The sequence below is a fragment of the Monodon monoceros genome, unplaced genomic scaffold (genome assembly GCF_005190385.1).
Source record: "Monodon monoceros isolate NGI ecotype Baffin Bay Population unplaced genomic scaffold, NGI_Narwhal_1 Super_Scaffold_2, whole genome shotgun sequence".
Classification (NCBI taxonomy): domain Eukaryota; kingdom Metazoa; phylum Chordata; class Mammalia; order Artiodactyla; family Monodontidae; genus Monodon; species Monodon monoceros.
The window spans coordinates 83,531,677-83,544,851 of record NW_021703776.1 but is presented as its reverse complement, the minus strand read 5'-3'; the positions used below and the strand labels follow the sequence as shown (position 1 = coordinate 83,544,851).

The 13,175-nt window shown below is 50.5% G+C and overlaps 1 long non-coding RNA gene across 1 annotated transcript in view; it reads left to right on the top strand.

Moving 5' to 3' along the window:
* The window catches only part of LOC114901663, a 145,928-nt gene extending 136,720 nt beyond the window's left edge, over positions 1 to 9,208 (top strand). The window contains exon 7 of the long non-coding RNA XR_003795246.1: positions 4,065 to 9,208. This is a non-coding gene — a long non-coding RNA (uncharacterized LOC114901663). The remainder of the gene's footprint in view (positions 1 to 4,064) is intronic.
* The last annotated feature ends 3,967 nt before the right edge of the window (positions 9,209 to 13,175 follow it).

The following is a 13,175-nucleotide window of genomic DNA, read 5'->3' as shown; positions in this document are numbered from 1 at the left end:
CGCGCCCGGGGGGCCGGTGGGCCGGCGCCGCGGGCGGGGGCCCCCAAGAGGGAGACAAAAAAAAAAGGAGGGGCGCCCGCAAAAAAAAAAAAAAAAAAAAAAAAAAAAAAAAAAAAGAGGCTCTGCAGTGGGAAATGAGTCTGGCCTTTGAGGATCAGGAAGAAGGCAGGTGTGGCCCAGGTGAGGGAGGGGCAAGCAGGTGCGGCCCCTCAGAGGCCTTCAGCTTGGTCCCTCCCTGCTCTGGAAGGTGTCCATCCCAGAGGTCTCAGGGACATGCTCGATGATCCCCGGAAGTGTCCGCGGCCCAGGCACCCAGGCTCTTAGGAGAGCTCTTGTCCCCAGAAGGCTGCCTGCCACTTTCCTCTCCTGATACTGTCACTTGTTGAGGGGAATAAATAAGGATATACGGCAAAAGCAGATTTTAGTGAAACCAGTAGTCATACCAGGTGCCCCAAAGTGTGAGAATATGCCCACAGGGACTATACAGTGACTTTAAATGGAGCTGGTTTTAAACCGATGATCTGCCCGCTGTACCGTGGGTCACACGTGCCAGTCTTGTGAGCGGGAACACAGCCAGGCCGGCAGGATTTAAACAAAAACCCCGGTCAGGGCTGCCAAGTGGAACCTGCGTTCTTGGCCCCCAAGGTTCTGGTGGTCCACCGAGCGGGCGGGGCGGGAGAGGCCCTCTTCTGACGTTAAACCTCCTCCAGTCTGGGCCTCCCCAGCGGGCAGCCTGGCGGCCTCCTGCTTGGCGAGTCCCTCCCGAGTCCTGAGTCCCGTGTCCCGTGTGTCCCCTGTGCTGCCCGTGAGGTCGGGGCAGGCCTCTGGCCACGCGTCCCTCCTCTTTGGCCGCGCACCCTCGCTCTTCGAATCACCTCGCCCCCATTTTAGAAGAAATGAACTTCGAAGCCGGGGGGTGGGGTGAGGCCAGGAGGAAGAGAGTGCCGGGACATGTTGTGTAAACACTGCTCCCGATCCTTTTTTGTCTTTTACTACCTGTAGGGGCAGGTGGACACGGAGAAGCTGCTGGCAGGAAGGGCTGATTGTTCTCAAGGTTATGGGTTATGCAACAGAGCAGAAGAGCTTTGAGGATGCAGGAGGTCAGAGCAGCTTGTCCACAGGCATTTTACGCAGAAGTTTCCCTTTATATAAGATCCTATTTGCTTGACACTGTCATTAAGAATTCCTGTGCCAGCATTTAGCTGGATCTCTGGGGTGAGTCATCATTGCCAGTCTGCAGTTAAAGTAAGTGATTTCCTTTAAAGGACTCCACTTCCAAAGTTTTCCTGAGATGCCAGGCTGAAGCAGGTACCCTTGGCGCCTGTTTTTGAATAGAATGTCATTATATCCTAGTCTGTAAATTTGTACTCGAGTCCATGAGAAAAAAGAAAAGGAGACTATTCCGCCTTCTCTATCCAGTTACGAAGTGCAGGTAGACGGTGATGTAATAGATTCTGTGGACCAGGCTGTGCTGAGCTTGCGTCTGGGACAGTGACCAGACGGATGAGAGTAGAAGCAGGAGATATTTTTAGTCCGTCAGGGCTGCTCTGAGACATGGGTTCTTCCCCTACCGCAATACTTCCCAGCGGGAGGCTCAGTGCCGGGCGCACTTGCTCTGGTTCACTTCACTTCTCTATTATGCTTTCAAATATTGATGAGGCCTGGTGGGCTGCCGATTTGATGAAGCAGCTTTGAAGCCCACACAATTCAGCTCGAGTCTGTGACATTGCTTAGAGGGCCTCTCAGAGGGCTCTGTGTCCCACCCAGGGACCAGTGCCTTCCCTCTGAGGTGTGGTTTTCTCTGGAAATCGGGGCCTGGGGACATAGTTCACTCTTTTTCTCTTTTCCTACATTGAGGTGATTCAGGCATGCGTGGGAGTTCTGATGCTGACATGACCCCTCTACGCGTAGGTTCTTAAAATTTGGGGTGAGCCGATTTAAACCACCAGCGATGGTAAATCAATTGAAAACTTCAGTGAGGTTATAAGCCAAGTACAACTTGCGAAAAGTGATAAAAGGAAGGGAACCTGTCTGGAATATACGAGCTGTCTCTAGAATCACTTTTGCAAGCTGGAGGGCTTCTGTCTGTAGTAAGAAAAGTGTAGGTCAATTTCCATACAAGGGTTTTTGCCTCTTTGGTAAACTTCTGCTTGGCTGGTCGCTGTTTTGATTGAGGGCCGGTCCGTCTCTCTGGCCCTCTGAGCAAGTGATGCCAGTAAGAGCATAGAAGGCACCACGTACTGTGTGGAGGAAGCACTGGGTGGGATTAGGAGGCCGGATCCCTGTCTCTTCCATCCAATTCCCGCCCCCTCCCCAATACCCATGCCAGCCCGTGAGCACCAGTGACCCTGGGAGGTTCCCGGGCCTCTCCCTCTCCCTGTTGATGAGACAGGATATAACCTACGGGCCCTGAAGTCAGGCCACCTGGGTCTGCAACCCACTTCTGCCACTTGCTGGCTGTGTGACTCTGGGCACGTTAACGTTGCTTAATGTCTTGGTGCCTCAGTTTCCTAGTCTGTCAAATGGCAGTAGTACCCACCTCACAGGCTGCTGTGAGGCCTGAATGGGTTAAAGTGTGTGCAGTGCCTGCAAGGTGGTTTGCCTTTCTTGGGAAGGATCACAAACGCTGGTTCCAGTGATGGAGTCTCTGTCACTTTCTCCTACCTCTTCAGGCAAATGGACCTGCGTGGTCACGAGAGCCAGTCAGAGCAAGTGACAACCCAGGAAGCCTGAGGGGGCCCTGGGCTGGGGTCTTGGCACCCTCTCTGTGCCTGCCTTCCTCCCCGGCTGCTTACACAGCAGCCCTTGCCTCCCCAGGAAAGGCTCAGCCCCACGCAGAGCACAGGCTCCAGCAGCCCCCACAGATAACTGTGCGGGGGGACACGGGGCCTCAGGTGGGCAGTGTTGCTGACCTGGGGACGGTGCCCCTGGGCCTGTCAAGGTCCCGGCAGCATGTTTCAAGGATCATTGTCAGACTGGGTCATGGGGCCAAGCTCTTTACTAGCTGGTTCTCTTTGGTGAAAACTTACAGAAAACTTTTCCTTCTCAGTCTACATTTTCAAACGCCCGACACACTTCTCTGAGGGCTTGGCTGGCTACCCTTCAGATAGCCCAGTGAGAGACAAGACCACCAGCTTTCATGCAGCTCACACCTCTCCACCTGATACTCCATGCTTTCTACAGAGGTTCTCAGTGGGAGAAAAGTTATGTTTATGGGGCAAGTTCAGAGAGCTTGTGTCTCCTTTCCAGAATTTACTTGGTGGCTTCGCCCTATGTGGTGGAGAACCCCGTTCTCTTAAGTTTGGGTGGTTCCATCCAGCCTCCACCAGGAATTACATCTTTAAAGGCTGCCTGGGTAGGAGAGTCCAGGACTCCCTTGGGGATTGGCGAGGGGCATCTGTGAATCCAAGGGGGGAGCTGAAGAGGTGAGCAATCCGGGAAGAGGAAGCCAGGTCGAGGGCAGATGAAGTTGTGCTGATTGCCTGTAAGTCACAAACCTGAAGTTTTGTCAGATCTCTGGGTAAGGAGAGAACCACCCTGAATAGATAACAGTGTCTTAAATCGACTTTACAAGGAACTAAGCTGAGAATGGTAGATATTCTTCATCACTCAAAATTGTTAGTCCAAAAGGCCTAGAAAAGGCTAGCCACTTCTGGTGGTTAAAACCAAGCGCTCCCAGTTTTCTGCACAAAAAACCTGGAAATCTCTCTCCCTACATCCTGGAGGGTCTGGCCATGGAATGGCTGTGTGAGGCTGCCCCCTTGTGGCCAGCATCAACAGTGCGTGTGTAACCTGTTGCTGGAGGCTCTCTGAAATGCAGTCATTTTAAAGGTCTTTTTTAAAAGACTTTTCTCGGTCACTCTCTCTCTCCACGTGTCACTCCATATCCAGGGCTTAACCATTCTGCTTTGTTATCTTTCTGATCCGTACTTTGCCCTCTTTGGACTCCAAGGTCACTACTTTCCAATAAGTTCTTCCACTGGCCTCCCAGCTGATCTTTTTAAAATGCAAATCTGCTTGTCTTTCTCTTACTCAGAGCCCTTTAATAGCTCCTCCTTTTCCAGGTTCCAGTGCCTCTCTCAGAAGATCCCTGAGGCCCGCTTCTCTGCCCTGGACCGCGTCTCTGCCCGTGTTCCTCTCTTTTCCTCATCCATTCATCTGCTGACACCTGTGCATTCTTAGGAGTCGTCTCAGGTATCACCTCCTCCAGGGAGCCCTCTGGATTACATTAGATAATGTGATGTAATGTAATAAGGGGCGGGGGAGGGAGAAAACGTGAGCACACCGCATTATAACCAAGTGCTTTTCTTCCCCTCCCGCAAGACATAAGCTACCTGAAAGGGGAGACTTTTTTTCTCTGTGTCACAGTGTCTGGCATATCACTGTTGCTCACCACTATAGAGGGAATAAAGGGAGACAGGATAAAAGCAGGCGAAGACCCAGATCACCGACTGATTCCTCTTGGGCGTGATGGAGCTCGGGAAAGAACTAAGCTAAGCTCCAGGCCCAAGAGTGAAGGCACAGCCAGTCAGTGCGGGCGAAGAGAAGTCCATCACGACGTGGAGCTGGCCAGCTAAGCCCTCCTTCCAGCCCGCCCTCCTGCTCCTCTCAGAATGCTTCTGTGGACCCACCCGCCTGTATTGCACACCTTTTTGATATGTGCCCTAAGTACCGTCCAGAGTCTAGGTCTCAAGAATTATTTGCTGATGGACTTAATTACTTATTTGACAGGCGGCAAGAGCACATCCTGAAGTGTCAATTAAGACCTGTGTTAAATCAACTGTACTTCGATTTTTAAAAAAAGAACAGGGAAGGAAAAGAAAAATGGCATGTGTTTCTGACCGTCTGTGGGTATGAGGCACTGTGCTGGCCACTGTGGGCCAGCAGAGAGAAGGCATTGTTCTGTGCCTGCAAGGAGCTGAGCGTCTAGCTGGGGAGAAGACAGAGCATGCAGGCCACGTTAGGGAACGAGATAGCAGATGTGAACGTGTCACAAGGCCGTGTGTGATTAATTGCCAAGCAAGGAGCTCAAGAATGTGGTGGGGATTGAGCCAGATAATGTATGTCCAAGTGCCTCAGCCCTTCAGCACTCCTGACCCCAGCCAGCCCTGCCGTCCGCCTCTCTCACACCCTGTTGATCCACCTCATACAATGTAGGTACTCGGGCAGTGCAAAGCCCCACATGCCCAGGCCCCGGCCCACCTCCCAGCCCCGTGTGCCCCCCAACCCTTCAACCCAAAGCTGCAGAGATACCGAAGTGAACTCGCCGTCTTACTTCTGTAGCGCCCACCTTCCTTCCTTGTCCAACCTTGTCCCTCCGTTAAAACCTTCCTTTTCCTTTAAAATTCAGCCTAGAGTTCCTCCGTAAAGCCTGCTGAGTCTGCAGGCAGAGCTCCTTTCACGGGCTAGGCGGCGATGCTCGCGTACTTCTGTCCTGCGAGGGATGTAAACTCCTGCCACAGGGACAGTGTCTTTTCCCTTCATACTCGGAGCACCTGACATGCTGTCTGACGTGGAGCACATGTCCCTTAAGTGTTTGTCATTGACTGAAAGGACTTAGCACATTGGAGGGACTGAGTAAACATCGGTTGGCTTTGCACCGTTAAGACGTGAGTGCAGGAGAGGGTGACGTGCCCGAGTGGTCCAGGGAGGCTCCGTAGAGCGAGAAGGGAATATTGAACTGAACCTTAGCGGTTTTGTACACCTAAAACGGGCAAGGAATGAGAAGGATCCCGGGTGGAGTAGCTCAGTGTCTGTGGCTGCTGGCAACCCAACCGGCCTCTCAAAACAGAAAAACAGACCAGAGGGAGGGAGCCCCGCAGAGTGGGGCGGTGGAGGCAGCCGATTTTAGTTGGAGCAGAGGGTTTACCTAAAGGAAGTCGAGAGAATGCCCTGGAGGAAGTTTGGACTTAGGTGGAGGAAAGACCTCAAAAGCACTGGGCTATCTTGCTGGCAGCGGACGCCCTTTGTTACTTTTGAAAACCATGGTGACTTGATCAAAGTGGTGTTGAAAGTGGGAGCTGCCCTGTGGCCCTGCCTTCATTCTGTACCGCAGCCAGAGGCCCAGGTGGTGACCAAGATGCTTAGCTTCCAGGTGTGAAGCCCCTCTGCTACGCAGAGCCTCACCTGGAAAGGCTGGACTTTCTATAAACAAAGGTTTTCCTTCTGACGCTGCCCTTGACCTGGCTCTGAGCTGTTGACTCTTTGGGTCCATTCAGCTCTGTCCTGTCCTTCTACCCTCGTGACTGGCAATGACCCGGAGAGTGGCAGCACCCCTGCAGCAGGTGGCCTCCAGAGCTGAGTCACCGCCCTGGGAACCGTGCCCTGGCAAACCGGGAGCTCTCCACTTCACCCGGCTCTGCAAGGCTCTCAGGGCACCGCCAGAGCTGCGGAGAAAGCTTTATGCATCTAGAGTGTCACCGAGCTGATAGGAAAGTGAAATAAAGGCAATTGAAGACCAAAAAGGAAACTGTCCTAATGGTAGTTTCTAGCTGGTATCTTTGGCAAAATACGAAGAGTTTTTTTCACAACTATACGTACGGGCCGTGGTGGTTTTATTTGAACATACCCAAATTATCCATTTACGGGTATCTTTAAGAATGGAATGAAGAGGATTTTAAAACGATGGTTTAAGATTCTGTTAGGACTTGTAAGTTAAGAGAGCTTAAGGAATAAAATGATATGAAGAGATACCTTAAGCTGTCAATATTCTCGGAAATGAGCAAATGAGGTTTAGGGTTTTTTTAAGTTTTTCTTTATCATTCATAGATACTCTCATGGCTGTTGTTTTTAAAAAATTATGGTGCTTTTAGTTCATCCCAGAGAAGATAAAAATGGAGTGTTGTTCTTGAAAGGAGGGTTTTTTTTTGTTGTTGTTGTTGTTTTGTTTTGTTTAAGTCTGGCTTGTTTACTACACCAGTGAATAGAGATGACCTCAGTCTAAAAAAACAAGTTAAGTGTCTCCTTGCCTGGCAAAATAAGCATTTTTCAAGTAGCAAAAGAATCGCAAGTCTGATCACCAAGTCGTCATTTTAGCTGATTAGATTTTACAGAAGACAAAACAGAAGGCTCTCTACATTTTCACAACTGAATAGCTCTTAGGACATACTCCCAGCTTATTCAGTTCCTATAAGGCCGTAACAAGTCTGGTGACAATTAATCAGACAGTTGCCTGAATGCGAATGCTCTGTGTGGTTAACTGTGCTGTGGCCACTGTGAGCTTTCAGAATCGGAGAAAACGGCATCACGTCTCTTGCTTTTTGAGTATGCAATTCTTGAACTTAAAAAAAAAAAAAAAAAAGCTTCATTTTTTTTTTTAAACTTCACACATCGTGTGCCCAGCTATTCTCTGCAGCTGAAGTGTCCCTGAAGGCAAAAACCCCAGTCATTTTCTTGGGCAAATGGTCTTGAGCGCTGGGTTTTTTCACATGCTCTGACCACCCTGGGGCAGTTTTCAGCAGGGCCGGGGAACTCACTACTTAGTTGCCAAAGATGCTGTGAGCTGTGACCAGGAAGTTGGGTTTTTTCTGTTATCATCTTGTTTACTTTCCATGAGCCACACAAAACTATGGACGGTCCAAAGTGTTCCCAGTTTCTCGAAGGCAGGAAGAATTAATGCAGCTTCTACCAGCAACCAGAGCCATATCCTGATTCCTACAACCTTTATGGTCTCAGATCAATAAAGGCCAAATTGAAATGCATTTGGAAGTTAGAGGTCAGTTGATTCTAGAATCCATTCCAGTCGAGAGAATCTCTAGACTCCCTGGATTTGGGCGTGCAGTTTGGAGAGAGGATTTTAAAAGGAGGGCAGCTCTATTCTTTGTTTTTTGACCTGTGCTGGGAGGGAGAACTAATCTGCTTTGGGAGTAGAAGTTGCAAAAAAGCCAATCCCAGTGACCATACAGAAAGATAATGAGCACTCTCCCTGGACTCGGCATGCCCGCCTGTACGGAAACCGGCAAAGGGTACCAGCCTGACAGCGTTGAAGCATCAGAGCGTCAGAAGGCTCTTGAGAAGCACTCGGGCCCTGAGGGGTTAAAAAGGCAGAGACAGCCAGTCAGCAGGTGCCCGCCGGGCATGGATTTGTTCATCCTGCCCTTCTGAAGTCAGAGCCAACCAACGTTCTTCATGGTTTTGAGTGATTCACAACGTCTCTCTCTTGGCAGGGCCACTTTCCACTCATGGGCTTACGACTGAAGCCCCTTAGGAGCAGGCCAGAGTGGAGACCAGCCTCACACCTCATGTCACATCTTAGAATCATTTTAGAGCACAGGGGAAACTGTCACAGACAAGCTGCTTGTTTCAGAGATGAGACTGAAGCAGGGGCCGTGGTCGGCCAGAGGTCACGGTGCGGGGAGCAGAGGCCGGTGGGAGCCGGGCTGCCCTCCTCTGACCACACAGCTCCTGCCCCAGCCTGGCGGGAGAAGCTGCTGCCCTTGGACGATGCTTAGAAAATGGCTTAGGCCAGAAAGGAGAACCTCATCTGTACAGAATGAAACAAATCCGTTACTTGTGTAGACAGCTTCCGCCCAGCCTCCTTTGTCAGCCTGGTGAATTTATTAGCTCCTGGGCTTCCAGAAATAAGAATAATAGCATTTCTATCTATGTGCCGAAATGGGAGACTTGATAGACCCCTCTCTCTCATTTTCTTTTTTTTGGATGAGAATTAGCTTATTTCACGCTAGTTCTTAATAAAACAAACGTCGACTCCTTCCCACAGGAGACAGAATTGAGCAATGTTCTGAGAGCACACTGTGCTCCTCGGGGCACTGAGTGAATGTCATGCTTAGAAGATGCTCTAGAAGCTTGCACGTGTCTCCTGGGAATAGAGTGAAGGGCGGTGGAGACGGGGCAGAGAAGCCGCCGCTGGAGGAGCAGTGACTCACCCTTCCTGCTTGGCCAAGGACTGCAGGCCGGGCCTCGAGAAGCCCACGGGAAAGGACTCGGTTCCCCGTGAGCCCCGGCGTGAACCAGTGACCCCTGCTGGGCCCACGCACCACCATGTCCTCCGACACCCCCCCCCCACTTCTTCTGTGTCCACAAGATCTGCAGAGAAGGACATGCCAGGTCCCTAGCTCTCTGCCAGCGGCTTCCCTGATCCCCTAGGAGGACGATGTCACCTGTCTTTGTATAAGGACAACACCCTGAACCAAGAGATGGATGGAGTTACTCATCTGAGGAGGAAAACCCAGTCAAAGGAAGTTTCCCACCCAAGGCCTCGGTGGTGGTGGGGGAGGGGGGGCGGGGCGGGCAAGGGGCAAGTGCCTCAGGGTCCTTTCAGGTGGCACGGAGGCAGCTGTTACGGCTCGCTTTGTTGTGTTAACCTCGCGATGCTTTCGTTAACTAAACATGTCAGAAGTATCAATGAAGCATGCCCGACAAGATATTTTCGTGGGAGGAGCTGTCCCGCAGTGCCAGTAACAGTAAGTTACACCTTCCGTCCTCCCAGCCCTGGGAGACAGGGCGGAGGGCAGTCAGCTTGTGTTTAGCTTCTTAGCTTCTGAGCATGATTTTACGGGACGAATAACAACGTTTTCCTCCCCATCACCTATATTGTCTTCATCCTTAAGGTAAACAATTTATTTTAAAAAGAGGCGGGAAGAAGCGTTGGGCCGTGTCCCTGCCAGCTTTCCCGGGCATCGCGCTCCAGGGCGCTGGGCCATCCCTCCATGTGCTGCACACAGAGCTGGCCCCAGGGAAGGCCTGGGCGGTGGTTTAACTTACGTCTGCCTCGGATTTTTTAAATACTGGCTTTATTTGTATGGGCTTAAAAAATTATAATCCAGCAAATGTTTCAAATTTAAGCCGTGGGTAAAGTTTTCCTAGCAGAAACTTACATGGTAAGCTGGAGAAACGGAATAGAAAGCCGCACGGGGTTCTCCTTAAGGTTTTTTGTATTCTCATGGGACTCGAAGGCGCCTTGGGCCTCTAGAGACGAAGGGACTGGGGCGGAGAGTGTGGAGCTGCCCCTCCCCGAGCGTCCTGCGCACCTGCAGAGGGCAGCATCTCCAGCTGATGTAACCCAGCGCCCCAGATGCCTGCATTCCCCACAGACAGGGGTACCCGTATACCCTATTCATCAAGGCATCCTGAGAAAGGGGCTCCCAGTCTCTCTGGGGAACCCAGGAGGAACCGACCACCCCAGTATATTCTTGCCCACCCCTCTGTGGACGTGGAGGAAGCTAGGAGGCCCTGGGAAAGCTTATTATCCTGACCCCAAAATCTGGTGCCTCACCTGTGGGCCCCATAGCCCCTAGAGTTTCCCCTGTCCTAGAACCTAACCCACTGCCTGCTTGTCTGGACGCCTGCTAGCTTGCTGAGGCCGTGAGGACTGGCGCCCTGTCTTGTTCACTTTGTGTCTCCAGCATAGTGCTTCCCATCCAGCAAACATCTGTTTCTTCTGTTCTTCATAAATTTCATGTGTTTTCTCATCTCCTGCCACCTCAGATCTCAGTTAACTTTCACTACTGTGTGAGTGTGCGCGCGTGAGGAATACATACGTGAGCTCACGCTCACACACACACACACACACACACACACGCACCCTGACTGCAGTCCTGCGTTGCCTCAAATCCCTGGCAGTCTAATTTCCCAAAGGCCCCAAATGCAGTGGCATTTCCCCGTTCTCACTGATTTCACCTGCCTGCTACGTTTAACAATGCTAGGCATACCCTCCCAGAAACCCCCCGTTCTTCCACCTGCCCATGTCACACCTGTGGAGCCCAGCTCAGGCCCCTTTCCTCTTCGAACGCCCCCCCCCCCCCCCCCCCCCCCGGCCAGCCCCACACTCACCCAGCCCTAAATGACTGCTGTGCTGTCCTCTGCATGCACCCTGCAGCAACTTACCTGTTCTGTGTGTTAGACGTCATTCCACAGTTAGATTGTAAGGTCGTGTGCAAGTGCATCGGCATCATCTCCTTACCTGGTTTTCTAGTGTCCAGCCCAGTGCCGGGCTCTTAGGAGGCAATCAGTGAGGTCCTGCTGATTGATTTTGAAGCACCTGTCTTTATCATTAGTACTGAGAAGTGACTCGTGGCTCTGTAGCACTGCTGTTGTTAATCAACCTCAATGAAAGACATGACTGTCCCAGCCCCTCCCTCGGATGGACGTGGCCCTAAATTTGCCCCCATACAAGCCGTTTTCCTGTGGAGCCCTTGTTCCATCCCATCGTTATCTGTTTATTTGTTTACTTACACTGGACTCACCTGCCTTGCTTGCTCTCGTGTCCTCTGAGCCTCATTCAGCTCCTGCTACGTTGCAATCTCGGTGAATCCGTGATGCGTGAATAGATGGCGGGACATGGTTAGAATATCCTCATCCCAGTTTCAGATTGTATCTGTCTTCTCTTTTCTTGGACTCTTGACTCCTTGCTGCAACATCCCTTGGCTTATGTGCTACCCTTTCCCGCCAGAGAAGCCCCCAGCCCCACAGGTTCTGTGTACTGATGGCCAATATTATTTCAGTCTTTCACACCAACTTTAACATATTGATTATAATGCCTTAGGAACTGTTATCCAGAATGTTAGATGAGCCATCCCCTCTTGGGGAAACTTGGGGGTGATGGGGTTAGTTGACATTTATTGAAGGTCTGTGTACCTACCGTGTGTCTTATTTGAGTTAGTTATATTTTCACAACTCTGAGAATTAACATTATTATTTTCACTTTATAAGTAAAGAAACTAAAGCTCAAAAGGGTTAAACAGTGTGTCCAAGCTGTGTAACAAGTGACAGAGGGAAAATCTGATTCCTGGTCTTTCTGATCTCAAAGCTTATGCTGCTCGTCTCTCTGTTCCCAGTTAAATGGGCCATTAAACGGGGGGTTGCTTAATAGTACTTGAGGGTAAAAAGGCAGAGTGCATAAGTACTAACCTCAGATAAGCTAGTGCTCATGAGGAAAGTCAGAGATAAGGGAAAGATGCTCATTGGCAGGTTGATTCTAAGCAGGGATTGACAGAGGTCAGCTTCTAACACCTTAAAAGTTCAAAAGGGTGACCGCTGAGCACCTCCGCTGAGCACCTAAGAAGACCACCTTTGGGGGCTCTGTGACAGGGGGCTGTCAGTGGAGAGTGTAGGTTGACCCCTGACAGCCCCTGCCAAGAAAGCAGCAGGAATCCCGTTAGTGAAGCGTGCTCACTGGCTCTCGCTCTCCCCTTTGGTGATGGGCTCGGTACAAGCCTCAGCACCATACTTAGATGAGAGCAACTGTAGAAGGCACAGACTTCCAGTGCTCCTGGGAAGGGAGAAGGGCAGAGAAGTTATGGGAAGCTGAAAATGCCTCTGTCAAGCTTATATCCTCATAGTTAAGAAACCTTAGCACCAACTCATACAGTTTTCTTGACCAAACCTTTTTGTGCTCTGGTCTCCCCAACTGCAGATGACGTCCGTGCATCTAAGTCTTAAGAGGCTGCAGGCACAGGTCCCAAGTTCCTCAGAGAAGTGACAGCAAGGACGGAAGAAGCATAGTGCAGAATTAGGCTTTATCACATGCTTTTACAAGAAAAGGTTAATTGAAGGAGGACTTCCCAGCAGCTTAAGTGAACTATTCCAAATACTTTTCCAAAGACTGAAAAGCTCCCAGAAAATAGCAGACTGGCATTTCCCACAGTCTGATGCACGTCTCAGCCATTGTCAAAAAGGGAAAGAGCTCCTCTCTGACTTGGGTCCTATCCTCATTTTTATGATCAGACAATTTTGGAAACACGCTATCATTTTATAACGTTGTTTAAATATTCCAGAATTGTGTGTGACTCCACGTCGGCTTGAATTATGTGTGTTTACCCTGATAGATCTTCCTTCCCATGTGTACTTCTCCACTTGCTTGATTTTTTTTTTAGATTGATTTTTCTGTTGTAAGACAGTACTGAATATACCTGTTGCTTTTCTCAACCGTTTCTCTTACTGGTGAAGATCCTCTTGAATTTCAATCCCAACTCTGAAGAATCTTCCTAACATAGTACGTCCCTGTTTTGACGGCATCTTGAAGCGCCTGAGCACAGTCCCGCTCAGTAGCACTCGGCTGAAAGGTCACACCTGTGAACCAGGTCCGACGCGTCCGCTGATGAGCAAGCCTGCTCTCTGGCCTTGGCGGTGTTGAAGTTCCTCCTCCGAGGGGTTGTAATCATTAACTTAGACATTTCAATAGGCAGTCACTTGACAGGACAGACTTTCCTGCATGG